The sequence below is a fragment of the Mustela lutreola genome, chromosome 11 (genome assembly GCF_030435805.1).
Source record: "Mustela lutreola isolate mMusLut2 chromosome 11, mMusLut2.pri, whole genome shotgun sequence".
Taxonomy (NCBI): domain Eukaryota; kingdom Metazoa; phylum Chordata; class Mammalia; order Carnivora; family Mustelidae; genus Mustela; species Mustela lutreola.
The window spans coordinates 89,726,891-89,747,889 of record NC_081300.1 but is presented as its reverse complement, the minus strand read 5'-3'; the positions used below and the strand labels follow the sequence as shown (position 1 = coordinate 89,747,889).

The 20,999-nt window shown below is 47.4% G+C and overlaps 1 long non-coding RNA gene across 1 annotated transcript; it reads right to left on the bottom strand.

The window, feature by feature from the left end:
• Positions 1–9,071: 9,071 nt before the first annotated feature.
• LOC131811570 (uncharacterized) lies at positions 9,072–20,382 on the bottom strand. Its single transcript, XR_009345997.1, has 3 exons — positions 20,247–20,382; positions 14,877–14,999; positions 9,072–10,146 (listed from the first exon to the last, which is right to left on the bottom strand). It is a non-coding gene; the product is annotated as an uncharacterized LOC131811570 (long non-coding RNA).
• Between the last annotated feature and the right edge of the window lie 617 nt (positions 20,383–20,999).

The window sequence follows — 20,999 nt, the reverse complement described above, 5'->3', positions numbered from 1 at the left end:
CACTGAAGGGATCCAGGAGGCAGTGACTTCACTCGACTCAAACTGCAATCAGCCAGCCTCTTGGCTCATGTGTTTATCTACCCAGAACTATTTTTGGTGTGTGTTCATAGACAGCACACACCAAAGTATTTGGTATTTGAGATGCAAGCGTGAAGGATGATTAAAGTTAGCTGCTAATGAGCGTGCCTAGAATAGATGTACTGTGTGTATGTGTGTGCGCGTGTGCTTGTGCACTCCATGTGTGTGCTCTGTTGAGTGTCTGCAAAGCAGATGTCTACAGATCTGCCCTCAGGTGACCTTGCTAATGTCCTAGATCAGCTAAGATGTCAGCGGATGGCAAACAGAAATGGATAAACACGGCCCTGTCTCAAAATACTGCCTTATGAAACATCCCAACTCCCCTCCCTAGGTTCTACTTATCATCATCCAATGCCTAGCTCATCCCACCTTATCAAGAGCCTTGCTTGACCCTCCTCTGAACTCCTAGAGCAGAGGCAGCAAACGGGCTGCATCTCCAGGACCCACTTGAGTCAAAGTGGCAGGTTACCTGGAGCACCATGGTGAGGAGGATACTGAGAATTGATCTGAGCCAGGACACGTGATGCTGTGATGGTTTCCTGGGGCCGCTGTAGCAAAGTCCCACCATCCGGGTGGCTTGAAACAACAGAAATTTATCCTCTCATGGAGCTAGATGCCTGAAGTTAAGTTGTAGGCAGGACCATGCTCCCCCCAAAAGCCTCTAGGAGAGGACCCTCCTAGCCTCTTCCAGCTTCTGGTAGCCCCAGCATCCCCTGGCTTGTGGCTGCTCACTCCAGTTTCTGCATCTGTCTCCAGGTGGCTCTCTTCCCTCTGTGTCTCTGCATATCATTCTCCTCTGGGTGTGTATGTGTGCATATGTGTGTCTGAGTCCAAATGTCCCTCTTCTTACAAGGACACCAGTCGCGGGATTAGGGCCTGCTGTAATAATCTCATCTGAACTTGATTACATCAGCAAAGACAACTTTCATGGTGCCTGGGGTTAGGACTTCAACATATTTTGGGGGGAGGGATATGATCCAATCCAAAATGGACACCATGAGCAATTAGGAGTGTTTGTCATGAGTGAGGGAAGGGAAAGGGCCACCAATTTCCCAAATGTGCCCTAGAGCACTTACTGCTGGTATCATTTAGTTGAGAAGGCCACTATGACTACTGTTAACTAACTATGCATCCATCTATCCAACCATCCATCCATCCACCCACCCACCCATCCATCCAACCACCCACCCACCCACCCATCCATCCACCCACCCATCCATCCATCCACCCACCCACCCACCCATCTATACATCCATCCACCCACCCATCCATCCAACCATCCACCCATCCATCCATCCACCCACCCACCCATCCATCCATCCACCCACCCACCCACCCATCTATCCATCCATCCACCCACCCACCCATCCATCCACCCATCCGTCTAATCTTTCTACCTATCCTTCATCATCTATCTATCCGTGATCTATCATCTATACCTACCTATTTGCCTTCTTAAGTAGATCAGCTTCTCTGGGAGCACAGATTACAGCTGTCTTAGACCATTCAGGCTGTTATAACAAAACGTCACAGACTGGGTAGCTTCAAAACAACAGAAATTTGTTTGCTCACAGTCCTGGTGGAAAGAAGTTCAAGATTAAGATGTGGGCATGGTTGGGTGAGGGTCCTCTCCTGGTTCACACATGGCACCTTCTTGCTGTGCCCTTATGTGGTAGAAGGGACAAGGGGACTCTCTAGGGCTTCTTTTATAAGAGGACTAATCCCACTTATGGGGGCTCCACCTTAGTGAACTAACCACCTCCCCAAGGCTCCACTTCCTAAAACCATCACCTTGGGCATCAGGATTTCAACATATGAATTCTGGGGGTAGGGTGGAGGATGTGGGGTGGAGGGGAAGACATAAACATTCAGACCAGGCCACTAGCTTAAAGCCTTTATATTTTCTCACTGTCTAACCCACGATCTACTTGGAGGAGGTACTTAATAAATGCTTGTTCAGTAATTAACCTTCATTGTTAAGACTCTGAAATTAGGTTGGAAGAAAGGTCTCTCTGAAATGCAATCCACTAAGGGCTACAGAGGGTAGAGCTGAATGCCCACTGAATGCCGAGCTGAATGCCCTGGGCGTGCTGGTCTACCCTCCGTCTTCCCAGCCCCTCCCCACGTCCCGGACATCTCATCTACCAAATCCTACATGTGTAGCAGGGTGTCCCCCTCTAATAGGACAGCCCTGTAATTGTTCAGTGAGATGATAGCGCCAGGCTCATCCATCAAACCCTCCTCTAATAGTTTGGTTTTCCTAATGGAATGCCGTGTCCTAAAGAAGAAGAGAAGCATCATAATGTGAGGTTTTATGTGGGCTGGCTTCTAGCTGTGAGCTATGGAGCTGAAATGATAGTTAAATCGATGGAGAGGCACTAAGCTATCGCCTCTGAATCTGGGCATCCGTAAAACCCGATTATTGACAGCCCTGAGTGGATGTGTTGCAGGCCGGCTCTTCTAGCCATGATTGGGGCTCCCTCTCTTTTTCTGTGGACGGGAGCAGCCCGAGAGAAATGGAAATATAATGGCCAGCTGATTGTTTTCACAGTCTGCACGACAGACCGCCCCCCTAACAAGACTCTAGGTCAAGTGCTCTTCTCCACTCTGTGGATCTAGTGGGGAGAAATTAGCTCTCAGTGGTATTCCCAATTACGGAGAAAAGCCCTGGTCTGGCTGTAATGTGTCTGGCAGTGGACCAAGAGGCAAGAAGCCTGTCTTCTCCCCCAGCCTCGCTGCACGACCTTGGGAGGTGACTTCGCCTCTCAGCGTCTCTGCCGCCTCATCTGTAACGATTCACCTTTTATTACTTCGTAGTTATGCTCTGGGATAAATGAGACAAGGCTCTACATCTCTTGGTCCCCCAGAAAGTCTGCAGTGAGGTAAAGACAAAGGGAGAGCCGTGCGTTACTAACTTGCGGGATTTTTTTCTTAATAACAGCAAAAATGGATGGCTTTATACAACTGTTTTGTTTTGTTTTGTTTTCCTGAGGAGCCTTGAGGCACTTTGGGGCTCTTGTATTATTGCCCCATCCTTTTACGGAGTGTGCCCATTTCTTAGCAAACTGAGCGAAGGCTTGAAGCGAGCCCCATTGATGGGCTGGAACTAATTCCTCCTCCTAATCTACTGTGGTGTCTTACCGCCCCTGCAAAGGTCCCCGGGGGACACTCAGGAGATACTGACTCTGACATGATGATTAAGCCCCATCTCTGTGTTCTCCGCCCTCCCTCCAAGCCAGCTCTGCTGATTTTCTTTTACATCTTTACAAGCACCAAGTGCTTTCCAATCCCAGACTAGGCACACCTGTTCTCCCCTGTGGGGGAGGTTCTTCCCACACCTTTCTTCTGGTCTTTCCTTACCCATCCCTCAGCCTCCGGCTGTAATGTCACCTTGGCAGTGAAGTCGTCCAAGGCCCCCAGGCTTTGTCAAGTACCCCCATCCTATGTTCTCACAGGCACCGTGTTTTTCCTTTACAGAGCAGAGCACCCATGTAACTAAATGTTAGTTTAGGACCGTGAACTTGATGACAAGTTCCATGAGGACAAGTACCCATTCGTCTTGTTCATTACTCTGACTCCAGCACCACGAAGGTACCCAGCGAAAATCTGTAGAATGAGTGGATGGTTGAACGATGGATCATGATGGGACAAAGAGACAGAGAGATGGACAGATGGATAGAGGGGAAAACGGATGCTGGGTGTGTGGATGTAAGGTAATGGATGGATGGACACATGGACGGATGAATGATGGACAGTTGGACAGACAGAAGGATGAATGGATAGATAACGGATATAGTATGTATGTGTATGAGAGTGATGTAAATTATCAGTATTCATCACCAAGAGAAAGTTCTCAGTTTCAAATGTTCAGAGAAGTTCATGGATTCAGACTTAGCATACATGTCAGTGGGTCCATGTCTCTCTGAGACTCTGGGTAGACCCTTCTTTGCCTCGTCCTAGCCTGACGGTGGCTGTCACCCTTGGTTTCCTTGGCCCGTAGCTGCACTGCACCAGTCCCCGCCTCCACGGCCCCACGGTGTTCTCCCTCTGTGTCTGTCTTCACACCACGTTCCCTCTTGTTCAAAAGACACTAGTTCCATCAGATTAAGGGTCCACCTACTCCAGGATGACCTCGTCTTACCAAATCATACCTGCAACACTCTTGTTTCCGAACAAGGTCACAGTTTGAAGTTCTGTGGGTTGGGACTTGAACATATCTTTGGGGGGAGGATTTAACTCAACCTGTAACGATCCATTAAACGGCCACCCCTCACCCAGATGCGTATCCTAGAGACACTCCCGCATGGGATAATAAGGAGACCATGTGCGAGTACGGCGGTGGCCACGAGGTTTCTCACAGCAAGGACCAGAGGCGACCTGCCTGTCCGTGACTGGGGAAATGGACAGACCAAACGGGACACGTGCAGAGGATGGACAAATACGCAGCAGGCAGAAACCATACCCTGGATTTGCATATATCACCATGGATAGATCTTAAAAACAGTGTGTGAGATGAGAAAAAGTAGAAACTAGACTAAGATTTATACCACAATACCACTGACATAAATCTGAAATATTTACCCAAAGAACAACATTATGTATGTTTCATAAGCATTGGAAAGTGGGTTGGAAGGATTTATTTTGAAGACACTGGAGTTGCTGCCTGTGGGAGGCAGTGAGAAGTGGTAACAGTAGAGGGAGGCAACAACGAATACGGGAAGGCACGGGAGGTGGGGGGGGCCTGCACAGGAGCTGAACGTGCGGCACAAACCAGCAGTACGATCCCCCACGTGTGTGCATGGGGTCCACCTTCTCCAAAGAGGGGAGAAACCCGGGAAAGGATTTGTGAGTGACGATTGTGCCGAAGGCTCTGAGGGGTTCAGGGTCCAGCAAGCAGGCACAGCCGGGACACTCAGTCTGCTCCGGAACATCAGCAAAAACTTGGCAGAGATAACGGCACTCCCAGGGAGTCTCGAACAGGATCTGGAGTTGTGCGGCGCAGCAGTGGGGCAGAAAGGTCCAGAAAGAAGAACCACGTATGTACGAGTCCCAGGGAAAGCCCCGCCAGCCCGGACGTGTCAGCCTGGGGCCAGAAGCACAGTCCCCAAGCCGACACTCTACCCTCCCTGTCACCCCTAAGGAAGGAGAGGTGATCGTGCTGGCCCCATTTGTGTGTGTGTGTGTGTGTGTGTGTGTGTGTGTCCCCCTCAGGCACCTGTTGGGACCAGGTGGCAGAGAGGAGTAAATGACCCAGGCATATAACACATCAGACACTTCCACAAAGAATTATGGTTTTTCTTATATTTCAAAAACCCAGGACTTTGCAAGTCTCTCTCTTTTCCTCACTTCTGATGCAGTCAGGGCACAGTCTCTTCTTTAAGAAAAACAGCACTGAGGCCAATGAGAAGTGGCAGCTGACTCCAGGCTGGGGAACAGACGGAGGCATGGGGCCTGGGGAGGACCCCGAAGGGGTGGCCCAGCCACACGGGCAGCTGCCGCTTAGTTTTAGACAACACCTGCTCCCGCCTGATTGCGGTCCCAGTCCTGACAGATTTTCCCTTTCTCAAGAGAAGCCATTAATCTGAAACCTTTTCGTTTTACCTGTTATGATCTAATTTAACTAGAAGGAGGGACCAAGTCACACCCACCAGGATGGCTATGGTAAAATGCATGAAACAGAAAGTAACCCATGCTGGCTAGGCTGTGCAAGAACAGGAAACACTGTGCAATGCTGGTGGGAATGTACAATGGCTCAGCGACTGTTGGGAAAGTCAGAAGGTTCCTCGAAAAGTTAAACGTGGGATCACCATATGACTCACCAATTCCTCCCCTAGGTCTGTGACCCCAAGAGCTGAGAACAGGTGCTCAAAAGAGCACGGCCGCACGTACGTTTGAGGCAGCACTCTTCATAAATGGTCCCAAGGTGGAAACAAATGTCCATCAACCGATGAATGAACAAGGGAGTGTGATTCGGCCATAGCAAGGAATGATGTACTGACACCTGCCGCAACACGGATGAACCCCGAAACACTGTGCTAAGGGGAAGAAACCAAACACAAACTGGGTCACATGCTGTAACGTCGTTTATAAGACATGTCCCCAGTAGGCAGATCTAGAGACAGAAAGCAGATTATTGGTTACCAGAGGTTCGGGGGACAGCGGTGGGGGGGATGGGCAGGCTAGGGAACAGGGATGAGTGAATAACGGGTACAGGGCTTCCTTTTGGGGTGATGAGAATGTTCTGGAACTAGATAGAGGTGGCAGTTGCACAAGATTGGGCATGTATTAAATACCACTGAACTGTCCACTTTAAAATGGTTAAGTTTAGGGGCGCCTGGGTGGCTCAGCAGGTTGGGCCTCTGCCTTCGGCTCGGGTCATGATCTCGGGGTCCTGGGATTGAGCCCCACATCAGGCTCTCTGCTCAGCGGGGAGCCTGCTTCCTCCTCTCTCTGCCTGCCTCTCTGCCTACTTGTGATCTCTGCTTGTCAAATAAATAAATAAAATCTTTAAAAAAATGGTTAAGTTTATATTATGTGACTTATACTTCAGTTAAAAAAAAAAAAAACTGAACTGGGAAAATTAACTCAGATATTCAAGGGGAAAAAAAAGTGGCCAAATGAAACAAGCCCGTAGGCTGACTCTGAGGCCCGGGGTGCCTGTGTCTAAGTCCAGGCTGGGTCATACGGTCAGCATGAGCCCCCATGGACAATCTCACACAGAGGTGCGGGTTAGGATCCCCGTTCTACTGGAAGGACACGGAGTCTCCAAGGGCTAAAATGACTGGATCAGGGTTGCATGCAGGAGCTGAGGCTGGCAGCCAGTGTGGTGTCCAGGCAACTGATTCCGTGCTCCATGTGGTTGGAGCCAAGAGCCTGGAGAAGCAAAGAGGGGAGACAGCTAGGAAGCAGGTGGTGGTGGGAGGTCTCGCCTGAGCTAGAAGGTCAGACAAGATCCGTGCATCAAGATTCCTTGGGACCTGTCACCTCCTCCCTCGCGGGGCCCCGAGTCCTCCCTGTGAATTTAAGATGATTGAGCAAAGCCATGTTGAGCACTTACTGTGCACAAGACTTGTGCTATGTGTGGAAATAATAAAGACGACAAGCGAAGCCTGTTCCATCTGGGACATTCTCTGGTGCTCACAGTGACTCCGTGAGCGGAGGCAGAGCTAGCATGTCCTGCGTGCACTTCACTTACACAAACTCAACAACAAGCAGCTGGCCAGAAAGGAAGGGAAGAAATGCATTCACTGAAAGCCTGTGGACAGTGCCACCTGTCACATCCCTAGGGGACTTGCCACACAGGAAGCACAGAAATGGGGCATAGGGAACTGTGTCCTGGCCCTCTCCAAGCTGGGGAGCCTCTCCTAGAATGAGTAGCTCTCTCTGCACCACGCCGGACTCCAGAGCGGGTTTCTCAGCCTCGGTACTGTGGACAGTCTGGGCTGGATTGTCACTCATCATGGGGGGCTGCCCTGTGTAAGGAAGGATGTCAGAGGCCTTTAGAGGGTTGAGAACCATTGCTCTAGGTTTAACATGCATATTTTTCATATAACAGGATTCCAAGACCCAAGAGCCTTGCTTCGTGTTCAACCTCGGGAGTGAGATTAGTGCAGCGAGGGGAAGAAGCTTCTAGGTCATCACAACTTCCGGAGGCTGATGGTGATGCTGTTCCTTTGGGAGATGGAAGTAGAAGGGATTTTCATGCATCGTTTTGCCTGGACTTACCCAGGCGTACCCAAAAGCGCTGGAACTCTAAGGCGGTTATTATGCCATTGCCTGGTGGGGAAACAGGATCGCAGAGAATCCGTCACTTGCTCAAGGCCTCAGAGCTGAGCAGGGATAGAGATTTGAGTCCAATCTGTTTTACTTTAAACCTCTCCCCCCCTTTTTTTTTTCCATCTCCCTATTTTGCTTCCAGTTCTGCAAAAGGGGCCTGAAGGCAGTCAGTGTGCCAGAATATGGGCTCTTCACACATTCTCTCTACTGGAGGTGGTGCTGAGCAGTCCTCTGCCCGCCTCCTGGTTCTGGATAGGCCACAGGTAAATGCAGATTCAAAAAGATACTCATTGACCTGCCAATGACTTGGGACTTGTCTGGTTACAAGAGACAGAAACCTAACTCAGACAAGCTTAAACCAAAAAGGCAAAGTATTGGCTCATAGAACTGGAAAGTTCAAAGGGTGACAGCTTCAGGCATGGCTGGATCAAAGGGCTCAAATGGTCAGGACTGTCACTCCATATTTGTTCTCCTCTCTGCTGGCTTCATTCTCACCCAAATTCTTCCCTCCTGTATACTAAGAGAGCCATTGGCAACGCCATGTCTAAAACTCGACCACTTAGAAACCCTGCAGAAAATTTTTCTCCATTCCAGTAGTTTCATCAACATCCCTGAACTTGACTCGGGCTGTTCCAGCATTGTTGGGTCCCTTGCCCATGCAGGAACGAGTCACTGTGGCCAGAGACCTGTGGAACTCTCTGTGATGGCTACCTGTGCATCTGAAAAATTTGAGGGTAAGACAATTCCCAAATCTTCCTGAAGAAGATCAGGTGAGAGGGATGGAAACAGGCCTGCCGGGTGAAACAGAGTCGTTCTTCGCCCTCGTGACATGTTCAGTACACGACGTCCTTTATCCTCATGACCAGAATAATTGCCGAGGCTCAAAAAGATTCAGAGAGTCTCCGTGTCATGGCCAGCTCCTCACTTCCAGATACAGAAACAGTCCTCTGTGCGGGGAGGCACCCTGCCTTTGGGAGATGGAGCTAGGACTTGAACCCAGGCCTGGGTGACCCGAAGTCCCCCACTGACCCGCGCCTCCCCCAGAAACCCCTGTCCCCTGGTGAGCTGCAGGAACCCTCCTCAGCTCTTTGTTCAAGTCTCTTAATTCACAGAGCCAGTCAGCGAGTTCTTTATTCCCACAAACGATGCTATTAAACAAATAGCGCTGGGAACTAGAGGCTGGCCTGGGAGCAGCCGCAGGTCCCCCAGGCCTGCCGCAGGCTCTGGCTCCCAAGGCACACGGCAGAGGCTCCAGGAGCCAAGGCCGCCGTGGAAGCGTGTCCGGGGCCGTTTTGAGCCAAGATGGCAGAAGAGCAGCTCAGGCCTGGCGCTCGAGCTCCTTGGGCCCCGTGCCTTCCTGCGCGCTCCAGGGACCTCCTGGAAAAGTCCCCTGCCCAGGCCGAGGTGGCAGACCTCCCCAGGCCAAAAAGCTGAGAAGCCGGGGTTGACACAGAGGCCTCTTTCTGTTGGGTCAGTAAGCAGCTGCGGAGGATGCGTAGGACGGAGCTAAATTTACTTGTTCCCTTCTTTCCCGGAACAGCGGCAGCGACGCTCGGGGTGCAGCTGTCTCGCTCTCCCGTGAGCCTTCTGCAGGCACCGGCTTGCACAGAGCCGGGCTCTCGGGGCCGCGGATTCCCTGCCGGCTCCTGCCCTCCCCGCGTGCGGCGGGCAGGACGGGCAGCGTGGGGTTGGCCTCGGGTGTCCGCGCGTAGGAAAGTCTGGAGCTGCCTCCCAGACCCCCCCCCCCCGCCCCGGGGGTGAGATCATCCCCTTGGAGAAACCGACTGAGCAGCAGATCACAGAGCCCCGGGCCTGGGGGAGGCCACTCGCAGCCACACCCGCCCGCCCGCCTCCGCTTTCGCTGCTGAGCCTAGTGGGAAAGTTGGAAGGCCCCAGCCCGAGTGGGGAGCAGGGGAGCGGCGGGGGCCACCGGGGCGGGGCGTCCCAGACACAAAGCCGGGCTGCTTTGGCCCCATGCTTTCCATGATGTCTCCGTTTTCCGATCTGAGGGCCACCTTCGGCCAGGCCTTCGCCTGCTGCTCCAAAGGGTTTCTGACAAGCGCTTTGTGAGACTCTCAGAAGGTGCCCACGGGTGGGGAAGTGAAAGGAGTAGGGACGGGGAAGAAACTGCTGCTTTATTTCGAGCCTCGCTTGAACGGCTTCTTGGCGGTTACTGCTCCCGTTTTGCTGAGTCAGAAGCATCCCCCAGCTGCTCACCGGAAACACAGCTGTTAGGCGAAAATAACCACAGAGCCGAGCATCGTGCACCTTCCAGAAAAGAGGGCAGAAAACCTCAAAACAAAAGAGAAAAATACGAAACAATGAAAGAGGCACCGTCGAGAACTCGCTGCAGCTCGCCCCCTCACGCAGCCTGGCAGCTCCGAGACCCAGTCGGGCTGCTTTTCCACTTGGTTGGGTGGGGGGGGGGGGGGGGGGTGGATCAGTGCGCCCTCCCAAAAGAGAGGTGGCCAGGTCCTAAGCCCTGGAAACTGTGAATGTGACACACCTGGAAAAGGGGTCTTTCTAGATGTAGTTAACTGAATGATCTCAAGAGGAGATCATCCTGGATTACCTGGGTGGGCCCCGAATCCAATGACAGGTGTCCTTGTGAGGGCGAGGCAGGGGGACAGCAGACAGAGAACACACGGAGTCATACAGAGGGCAAGGCGGGTGAAGGTGGAGGCAGAGATGGGTATTATATGCGGCTCCAGGTGGGAGGAACATTGAGGATTTGTAACGGCAGCCGCAGGAAATTAACAGAGCACCCCCAGGTTCCATTTGCTGGGTCCTGTTCCCAGCCACTCCTCTTCCCTCGTCTGGACGGAAAACGTTCACAGCATCTCACTCAAGAGGTGTCTTACACAGACACTGAGCTTCCCTTTCCTCCGGGCTTCGTGATTATCAGGAAGGACTTGAGGACTCCAGGGACTAGGCAGGAGAGCTGGGATGCCGGGTCTGGATAAGACTCCGTGGCAGGCCAGGCGTGGGACCTCGGCCACCAGCCATCATTCACACTGCTCCTTAGAAAACAGGCTCTGGGGGTTGAACCCCAGTTTTGCCACTTAACTAGCTGTGTGGTGTGGATTGAGGTTTTCAACCTCTCTGGGCCTCAGTTTCTCCTCTGTACAATGGGGAGATGCTCTGAAAACCAGCCTGCTGTGAAACAGAGATGTTGAAAAGAATAAGTATTGGGTGCCTGGGCTCAGTGAGCTGAGTGCCTGACTCTTGATTCGGGCTCAGGTCATGATCTCAAGGTGGTGAGATCGAGCCCCACATCAGGCTCCAAGCTCGGCAAGGAGTCCACTTGGGATTTCACTCTCTCTCCCTCCCTCTCCTCATGCTCTCTCTCTCTAAAGTAAATAAATCCGTCTTTTTTTTTTTTTTTTTTTTTTTTAAGAATAATTGTTGTTAGTGCATAACAGAGACTTTAGGGAAATTGGGGGACAATTGGCAGAGGCCAAAATCAAATAAGGAGAGAAAGCCCAGAACTGACAGTATGGTGCCAGATCTCCAGGAGGAGCTTGGGGACAGGAGACCCCATCTGGGTCATGCAAGGCTAGGGGCCAGGACTGGGAAACTGGGTCCTCCATGAGGTTGGGGCTTATAGGAGCCTTCCCCCGCAATGGCTGTAAGGTTTGAGGTAGTACATGCAAAGCCATACTTGGGTAAGGCTGTACCTGATAGCTCTTACAGTCCAGGGCTTTACAGAAGTGTCATAAATGTCTGTTGGTTTGGGCAGCTCAGCATCTGCAACACCAACTTTTGATGACAACATCCCAGTTTACCTTTAGGAAACGACCCCTATTCCATGGCTTTATTCCAGAGGAGGATATACAACCCAGAACCAACCAATTAGAGTCACAGATTAGGTCACAGGTAGGCATGGGAGTGAACAGTTGCTAAGACTCCTGGGAAAGAAAACTCTGCTTTCCCTTGGCTCTGCTATGTAAGTGGGATATGAGCCTGAACTACTGGAGGTTATCAGTGCTACCACCTTGAGAGATGGTGTACCTGAGGATGACTTGAGAACCAAGAAAAGCTGAGATGAGAGACAGATTCCTGATGACATTGAGAACCTGGATCCAGCAGTACCTGAAACCATCAAAACTTCCCAGTTCCATGAGACAATAAATATTCTCCATGTGTAATTTGAGTTGGCTTCTTACGAACAAAGGCATCCTGACTCCCACAGTATCATACGTGATAATCTCAGCAACACAAGGAGGAAGGCATTTTATTATGTCCATCTTATGAGAAGAAACTGAGGGTTGGAGACATTTACCCCCTTGTTCAAATCCCACTGCTAGTAAGTGGCAGGGCTGTGATGTGGTCCCGTTAGTCATGGGAAGGCAAAAGATGTTGTAGTTGGTACACTGAGGCTTTTGTGTCACACCGTGAGAAAGTCACAAAAAATCTCAAGGCCCTCCTTGTGTGGCTCATCTACAAAATAGATGAGTTGGCATATTTTTAATGTTTTCAATAGACATCTATATATTTAACTAAATATATAAATAAATATTAAATATATATTTATATACATAAAGATTACTATGATAATTAACCACATGTTTTTTGTCCATAACTAACAGATGTTAGTGTTTTGCATACTTGCTACAGAGGCAAGATAATTTCTGGAAATCCACGCAAATCGTTAGATATTGATTCTAGATTCTGAAAGGCAGACTGAGTTTAGGCAACTTAAAATAAAAAACAAAATTACAAATTCTCTTATCTTTGCTCACATATTTAAAATTTCCAGTATTCATCATTCCTTGTGTAGATCTGAGTTTCCACCTGGAATCATTTTTCTTTAGCCTGACAAAGGACTTGTAATATTTCTTATGGTGCAAGTCTGCTGGTGACAAATTCTACCACCTTTCATTTGTCGGAAAAAAAGCACTTTTATTTCACCTTCATTTATTTCTAAGGATAATTTTCACTGAATATAGACTCTTCGTTGACAGATTTTTGTTTGTTTTTTGTTATTGTTGCTTAATTCAACATATTAAGGATATCATTCCATTGTCTTTATCACTTGCATTGTTTTTAAGAGGGGAATCAGTGATATCCCTTATCTTTGTTTATTGAATGTAGGATTTCTTTTCATCTTGGCTGTTTTCAAGATTTTTCTTTCCATTGCTAATTTGAAGTAATGTGATTATGATCGCTTTGATGTTCTTTTCTTTGTGTTTACTCTGCCTACGATTTGTTGAGCTTCTTGGATCGATAGCTTTATAATTTTTATCAGTTTTTGGAACATCTTCAGCCATTATCATTTAAAGTATTTTGTTCTACCTTCCTTTCCTACTGAGGCTCTGACTACATGTAGGGTTGACCATCTAATATTGTCGCAGAGGTCCCTGATGCTGTCGTCCTTCCCCCCCACCCCCCAGTCTTTTTTCTCCTTGTGCTGCATAAGCTTGTGTTACTATGTCATCATACCCATTATTTTGTTTTCTTCTGTAATCTTCAATATGTTAATAAACCTATCCAGTGAAGTTTTCGTTTTAGAGATTGTGTTTTTCCTCCCCAAAAGTTGCATTTAGTTCTTTAAAAAAAAAAACTTCCACTTCTCCTTATGTTCATGCTTTCCTTTAAATCTTTGATCATATTCGTAATAGCTATTTCAAAGTCCGTGTCTGTTAATTACATCATCTTTGTCATTCTGGGTCAGTTTACACTGACTAGTAGTTCTCCTGGTAATGGGTCACATCTTCTTGCTTCTTTAGGTGTCTAGTAATTTTATGTTGGATGCTAGACATTATTAATGTTATCTGGTTGAATCTAGATTTTTCTCATTTTCCTTTGGAATTCATTTGGCAAAATGTAAGTTACTTACTATAAGTTTTACTTTTTTTGAGGTTTCTTAAAAAGCTTTGCTGAAGAGGACCTAGTGGAGCCTTTCTTCTTTCTCTCTCTCTCTCTTTTTAAGATTTATTTGTTTTATTTTAGGGTGGGGGGCAGAAGCAGAGAGAGAGAGAGAATCCCAAGCAGACTCCCTGCTGACCGCAGAGCCCAATGCAGCATTTAATCTCAGGACCCTTAGATCATGACTTGAGCCAAAATCAAAAGTCAGACACTCAACCTACTGAGCCACCCAGGCATCCCATGGAGCCTTTCTTCTAAGGCAAATTTAACCCTACTACTATGGTGCAACCACACTACTGTTTCTAAAGAATACCTTGGATGTTCAACAACTTACTCCCATTCTGGTTTGCTAAAACTTGATTGTCCGCCAGTCCTAAGAGAGCTCTGGGAATTATTCTGTTTATTCCTCCAGTAGTTGTTCTTTGTCATTCCTATAGCATTCCACTCAATGCCTGGGCAACGACATATCCAACCAATCACCCAAGAGCCTCCCAATACAGATTTCTGGTGCTGTTAATCTGTGCAGCACCTTCTTCTCTAGGACTTGGCCTCACAAAGTTTAGCCTCTTCAGTCTCCACACATGATAATCTATATGTCCTCAATTCAGAGAAACGTCCATGCTCTGCTTGGAATTCCCCTCCCTGTGCTGCAGTCTAAAACATACTTCTAGGCAGAAAGCCAAGGTGATCATAGGGCTCACTTCATTGTCTTGCTTTTTTCAGAGCTCACAGTTCTGCACTGCCTGTTGCTCAATGTCTGAAAACTGTTGTTTCATATATTTTTTTCAGCTTTCTAGTTGGGTACAGATGGAAAACAAGTCTGGTACTAGTTATTTCATTATGGCTGGGAGCAGGAATCGACTCTAACTAACTTAAGCAAAAAGGGGGTGGGGAGGAAGGGAGTGGTGGGGGGGAGGATGGAAGGAAGGGAGGGTGTGTTTCAGAAGGGCTTGGGGGATTCACAGAGTAGAAGTAATAGCCAAATAGTTCTCAGAAAGGACAGAGCCCAGAGAAGTTCTGGAGACCCATGGGAACTAAGAAACAGTCTCCTTAGGGCACAGACACCTGCATGAATGAGCTCCAACCCTGTGGAGATTTTCAAGATTCAAATTTCTGGGAGAATATATTTGGCATAGCCATGATCACGAGCTTACCTCTTGGCCAGAGGAGGGCAAAACACTCTGTTTAAGGATACTACCAAGATGATATCCAATGAGGGAGCATAGATCACCCAAACAAAACTGCGTTGTTCTTTCCAGAAGTAAGGAGAATGGCCGCTAGGCAGGCAAAAACAACAGGCACATTACACAACATTCAGTAAAGAACAAAATCTTTTAAGTAGGATTGGCTTTTAAGTTCAGAGCCTTGCGGGGTTTTTTTTTTTTTTTTCTTTTTTGCTATTTAACCACTAAACTGCAGAGCTGTCCTCCTTCCCCTGACATCTTTGCCTTTCCCTACAACACAGAAACACTTTCCGCATGCCAATTCCACTTTATGGACAACATGTAGACAATACGAATTTTGCATGAGGCCAGGAACTGGTTTAGGGATCCCTGGGAAGAGATTCTTCTCTGAGCCTGCCAGTGTTCAAGGAAGACTTCCAGTGAATAAACTCACTTGCGGGTGAAAGGCAAGCATCAACCTGTGTCCTGGGAATAGAGCAAGAAAGGAAACATGTCTATTCGGCTTCCCGTACTTATAACCACCCGGAGGTGGCAGCTCCTTGCCTGCAAGAAAATGTTTGGAGTTTCAAGAGTGAGTACAGGGTGGCTGCAGGCTAGTTCATCAACAGCTTCATCCAACTGAACACAGAGACAAATGTATCAACAGGTAAGGGAACCAGATGTTCTCTGCTTAGATTGTTCTGAGGAAATTCTGCCATCCCCACTCTGCCTGGAGGCTAATCAGATACCGTGTGTGTGTGCGTGCACGTGCACACGCAACTTCTACAAAACTCACCACCTGAGGTCCTTCAAGTTTCATTACTTTCCTGTATAACCATACCCATTTCAGAGATGGGAAGCCTGAGGGACAGTACGTGGAACTGTGAGTCAGTGATAAAGCCAAGAATCATGTTGGTGGCTACACGGTAAAGCCCTCCTGGTTGCTGTGAGTGGGGGAGAGAAGACCGCGGGGGAGGGGAGAAAGAGAAGGAGGAAAACAAGTCTTCAAAGACACCTGGGTTTTTGGAGACTCGGGTGCTGGGAGGTGCCATTTGTACACAATCAAGACAAACTGAAACCACAGGGAAGTGAATTACCCTCCCATCACACGGCGAGGCTCTTTCTCCAGCTTTGTGTTTTAGCCATGGCCCTTTTATCATTCAACTTAGAAAGAAGTCTTTTCATTCCTTATGGGGCTTTTTTGTTCTCAAGAAAGAAATCATGGGGGCCACTTGGGTGGCTCAGTTGGTTAAGCATCTGCCTTTGGCTCTGGTCATGATCCCAGGGTCCTGGGATTGAGTCCTGCATCGGGCTCCTTGCTCAGCCCACCACTCCCTCTGCTTGTGCTCTCTCTCCCCCTGTCTCTCTGACAAATAATTTTTAAAAATCTTATAAAAATCAATCAGTCAGTCAATCAATCAATCATGGTACTTCCATCCTGATTGAGAAGGCTGAGACAAGGTAGTAAAACTATTTCCTGGAGGGGTCTTGGGGACTTGTGTCTTATTGATAGCTCCTACTATAAGGGCTGTAGGAGGAGAAGAAGATAAAACTCAAAATGTTTGGAGGAAGAAGGGTAGACTTTGGGGCCCGTCTTCCAGGCCAATGGGAGAGATATAGGGATGAGGACAATCTTCTGCAGAAGTGCCTAGAGCCTGTGAGGTCTGTAAAGGGACAGATGATCGTGTTCATAATGCCTGAGCCATACTGGGTGTTCATGAAATTATCTGCTGAAGGAAAGAATGATGAAGTGAGTGGATGTGAATCCCCAGTCACTTCTACCCTACACACTCTAGGGCCTCCATGCCCCTGAGCATTTTTCCACCCTTGGCTGTCCTGGCATCACTCTACTCTACAAGGCGGTGGATCTTAAGATTTTGCAGGCCATGAGCTCTTCCGAGAATCTGATGAGAGCAACCAACACTCTTCTTAGAAAAGGCACAGATAGACTCCTACGCACAGCCGTGTACATCTCTTCAAATGGAGAGCAAATGCCTGGGTCCTCACCCATAGCTTCAGCCTGATGATCCCTTTCTTGCTCTTCTCTCTTCCTCTTCCCAAAGAGGTCATTGGCTCTACTGGGTTCCCACAGCACTTTTTAATTTTAGTTCAAAACTACCATAGTTAGTTTGGTCACACATCTGTCATTTGGGCAGGGCTTGGGGCAGTCTGCTCTGCTCTACTCAGAGTTCCTGGGAATCATCAGAAAACTCGCTCGCTCACCTGGCTGGAGGTGGATTCTGGAAAGACCTGGGCAGTTGGGAGCTGATCCCCAAAGCTGGGGAGTCCTTGGGAAGTTCTGCCTGTCTAAACTGATCTATCAGTCTCCCTGGCACACATTTTGAACATAGTCCATTATTACTTAACACACAACACTGTGGTGCTTATGTGTGCCCATGGAGTGTGGTAATTACATCTGTTTTAGAGCAACACTAATCCTTTAGGGACAAGGACCACAGCTTGATTCATGTCTATTTCCCCATGGGCCTAGCAGGACCTTGCACATAGAAGGTGTTTAACATATGCAAGTTGGAATCAAACTCAACACCCTCAAAAACAAATAATCCAATTAAAAATGGGTAGAAGACATGAACAGACATCTCTCCAAAGAAGTCACCCAGATGGCCAACAGACACATGAAAAGATGCTCAACATCATTCATCATCAGGGAAATGCAAATCAGAGCTACAATGAGATACCACCTCATACCTCTCAGAATGGCTAAAATCAACACTAGAAACAACAGGTGTTGGCAAGGATGTGGAAGAAGGGGAACCCTGGCGCAGTACTGGGGGGAATGCAAACTGGTGCAGCCACTCTGGACAACAGCATGGAGGTTCCTCAAAAAGTTAAAAATAGAGCTACTCTATGACCCAGCAATTACACTACTTGGTGTTTACCGAAAGAATACAAAAATACTAATTCAAAGGGATACATGCATCCCTATGTTTATCTACAATAACCAAGCAAATGGAAGGAGCCCAAGTGTCCACCAACTGATGAATGGATAAAGATGTAGTACATACCCACAATGGGATATTGCTCAGCTATATTAAAAAAAAAAAAAAAAGTGAAATCTTGTCATTTGCACTGATGCAGGTGATCTGGAGAGTATAATGCTAAGCAAAATTAGTAGAGAAAGACAAATACCATGATTTCACTCATATGTGGAATTTAAGAAATGCAACAAACCAGCAAAGAGTTAAAAAAGAGAGGGAAATGACAGATGCTGGCGAGGATGTGGAGAAAGGGGAACCCTCTTACACTGCTAGTGGGAATGCAAGCTGGTGCAACCACTCTGGAAAACAGCATGGCGGTTTCTCAAAAAGTCTGAAATAGAGCTACTTTACGACCCAGCACTACTAGGTATTTACCCTAAAGATACAAACATAGTTATCCAAAGGGGCACGTGCACCCAAATGTTTATAGCAGCAATGTCCACAGTAGCCAAACTATGGAAAGAACCTAGATGACCATCAACAGATGAATGGATAAAGAAGATGTGGTATATATATACATGGAATACTATGCAGCCATCAAAAGAAATGAAATCTTGCCATTTGTGACAATGTGGATGGAACTAGAGGGTATTATGCTTAGCGAAATAAGTCAATCAGAAAAAGACAACTATCATATAATCTCCCTGATATGAGGAAGTGGAGATGCAACGTGAGGGGTTTGGTGGGTAGGAAAAGAATAAATGAAACAAGATGGGATTGGGAGGGAGACAAACCATTAGAGACTCTTAATCTCACAAAACAAACTGAGGGTTGCTGCGGGGAGGTGGGTAGGGAGAGGAGGGTGAGGTTACGGACATTGGGGAGGGTATGTGCTGTGGTGAGTGCTGTGAAGTGTGTAAACCTGGCGATTCACAGACCTCTACCCCTGGGGCTAATAATACATCATATGTTTATTTTTAAAAACAATTTTTTTAAAGAGAGAGAGAGAGAAACAAGAAACAAACTCTGAACTATAGAGAACATCTTCCCAGAGGGGAGGTGAGTGCAAGGATGGGTTAAATGGGCGATGGGATTAGGGAGGGCGCTTGCTGGTTGAGCCCCAGGTGATTAAAATAAAAACTTAAGGCACGCCTGGGTGGCTCAGTGGGGTAAGCCTCTGCCTTTAGCTCAGGTCATGATCCCAGGGTCCTGGGATCAAGCCCCGCATCTGGCTCTCTGCTCAGCGGGGAGCCTGCTTCCCCATCTCTCTCTCTGCCTGCCTCTCTGCCTACTTGTGATCTCTCTCTCTCTGTCAAATAAATAAATAAAATATTTTTTAAAAAATAAAATAGAAACTTAAAAATATATATTTATAGGCTAGTTAGAATACATATGTCGGTGTGTACTTTTTTAGTATTACACCCCACTACATTTCAAAAACAGGATTAAATTTAGCTTATTTGCATATGTCAATATAACAAAATAAAAATTTCAGAACAAGGAAATGGGGGCTAATTCAAAATAAAAGGTAGAAAGATACGTCTTGAGCATCCTGGTGGTAAGAAGAAAGAACAAACTATAAACAGTTACTCAATTCATGTGTTAGATATAAACACAAGGATTGCTCAGGAGTTGTTCAGCTTCTTCTAGAATAGGCTACATAAAATTACAGCCTCCTTGCAGTAAAAATTAGAGCAAGTTTATGCAACAAATTCCATATAATGTCCCTCAATGCAGGTAAAGGGAAGTTCAACACAAGCAAATCTGCAAGTGGCCAAAGACAAGGGTGTGGTTCCCTGAGAGTTCTTCCTAAGCCAAAATATAAGACTGTCTGGTCCAGGCTTTTTCTAGAGGGTGGACAACGGAATACCATTCCTGGAGCCTTTCTACCCACAAGGGGTTCTGTGGTCAAGAAAAGGTAGGAAAATCACCCATGTCTTCCTCTTGGAACTTCACAATGAACACAGGCTTTTTAAAGGTTCTGAGAAGTCCCGCAGTAAAGAAACCCAGCATTTCCCAAGCTTCTTCCATCACTGTCGTGCAAGACCCTAGGCACAGTCTTCTACTTAGGGACCTAGGTTCACTGCTCCTGCTATGTAGTGTTTCTTTCTCTTAAGAGCATATGGGACTATCAGATTGCTCTTCTTAAACAAGCTATGCCAACATTCTTTCCCTTTGTCTTTTCTTGAAAGGATCCAGGAAGGAAAAAAGGTAGTATCTGCAACTTTTCTGCTTAAAGTACCTTCATTTAAAGTCCTTTTGACTTGTTCTTTGTTATAGATATGACTCAAAAAAAAAAAAGTAGATTAGGGAGAAATTTGTCCTTCCAAATTTCAAATAAAGCAGAAGACAGGTGTGGCTAACTGTCACCCAGAGTCCACGACTTCTACCCCTGGAATAATAAAAAGGGGTCAGCACCCACCTGTCCCTTGCTGGTCCCTTTGGTTCTCCATAACCCTGCTGGCTAAGTGAGCAGTCCTCACTCAGACCAGTCAGAAACCAGAGTTGCACCTTCAGCAGATGGCCGGGAGCAGCGAGGGCAATAACTGTCTATTTGTTTTGGCGTTGCGTATGAAGAGAAATAAAGGGTGTGTGTCACCCTTTGTCCAGTTCCTGTCTCTTGGTACGCTAGCATTTCCATCTCAAAAGAATCAAAGTGCGATCTAGTTCAGAAAGGGAAAGCGCGCCTCATTTTGGCAGGCCGTAGAACAATCCCAGAGTCTTTTCTTCACAAAGCACTTGTTAATATCCTACTTAATATTCCATGGAACACACTGTACAGAATTGATTAAATAGATGGAGGGGTTGCAGAGACTTCAGATCAATGATTCTCAAACTAGATTCCAGGGAGCACTAGTGGTTCTCACAGTGTCGCAGGGGCGGCGAGAGAGAGAGAGAGAGAGAGAGAGAGAGAGACAGGACAGGCCCTCTGCATGCTGACTGCTGAGCCCCCAAACCTAAGTTCATCATGGCAGTTTCTCTTTTCTCTCTCTAATCATGTGTTTGGCAGGGGAAAAGGCTGGAGGTTGTGGGGGAGAGAGTGACTGTTACTTAAAATTAGAAAATGTTTGAGAAGCACTGCTTTAAACAAAGCACCACATATATTACTTCTCACAACTGAGATTCTGATAAGAATTAAAAATCAAACAGTTTTAGTTATATTCTTAGCAAGAAC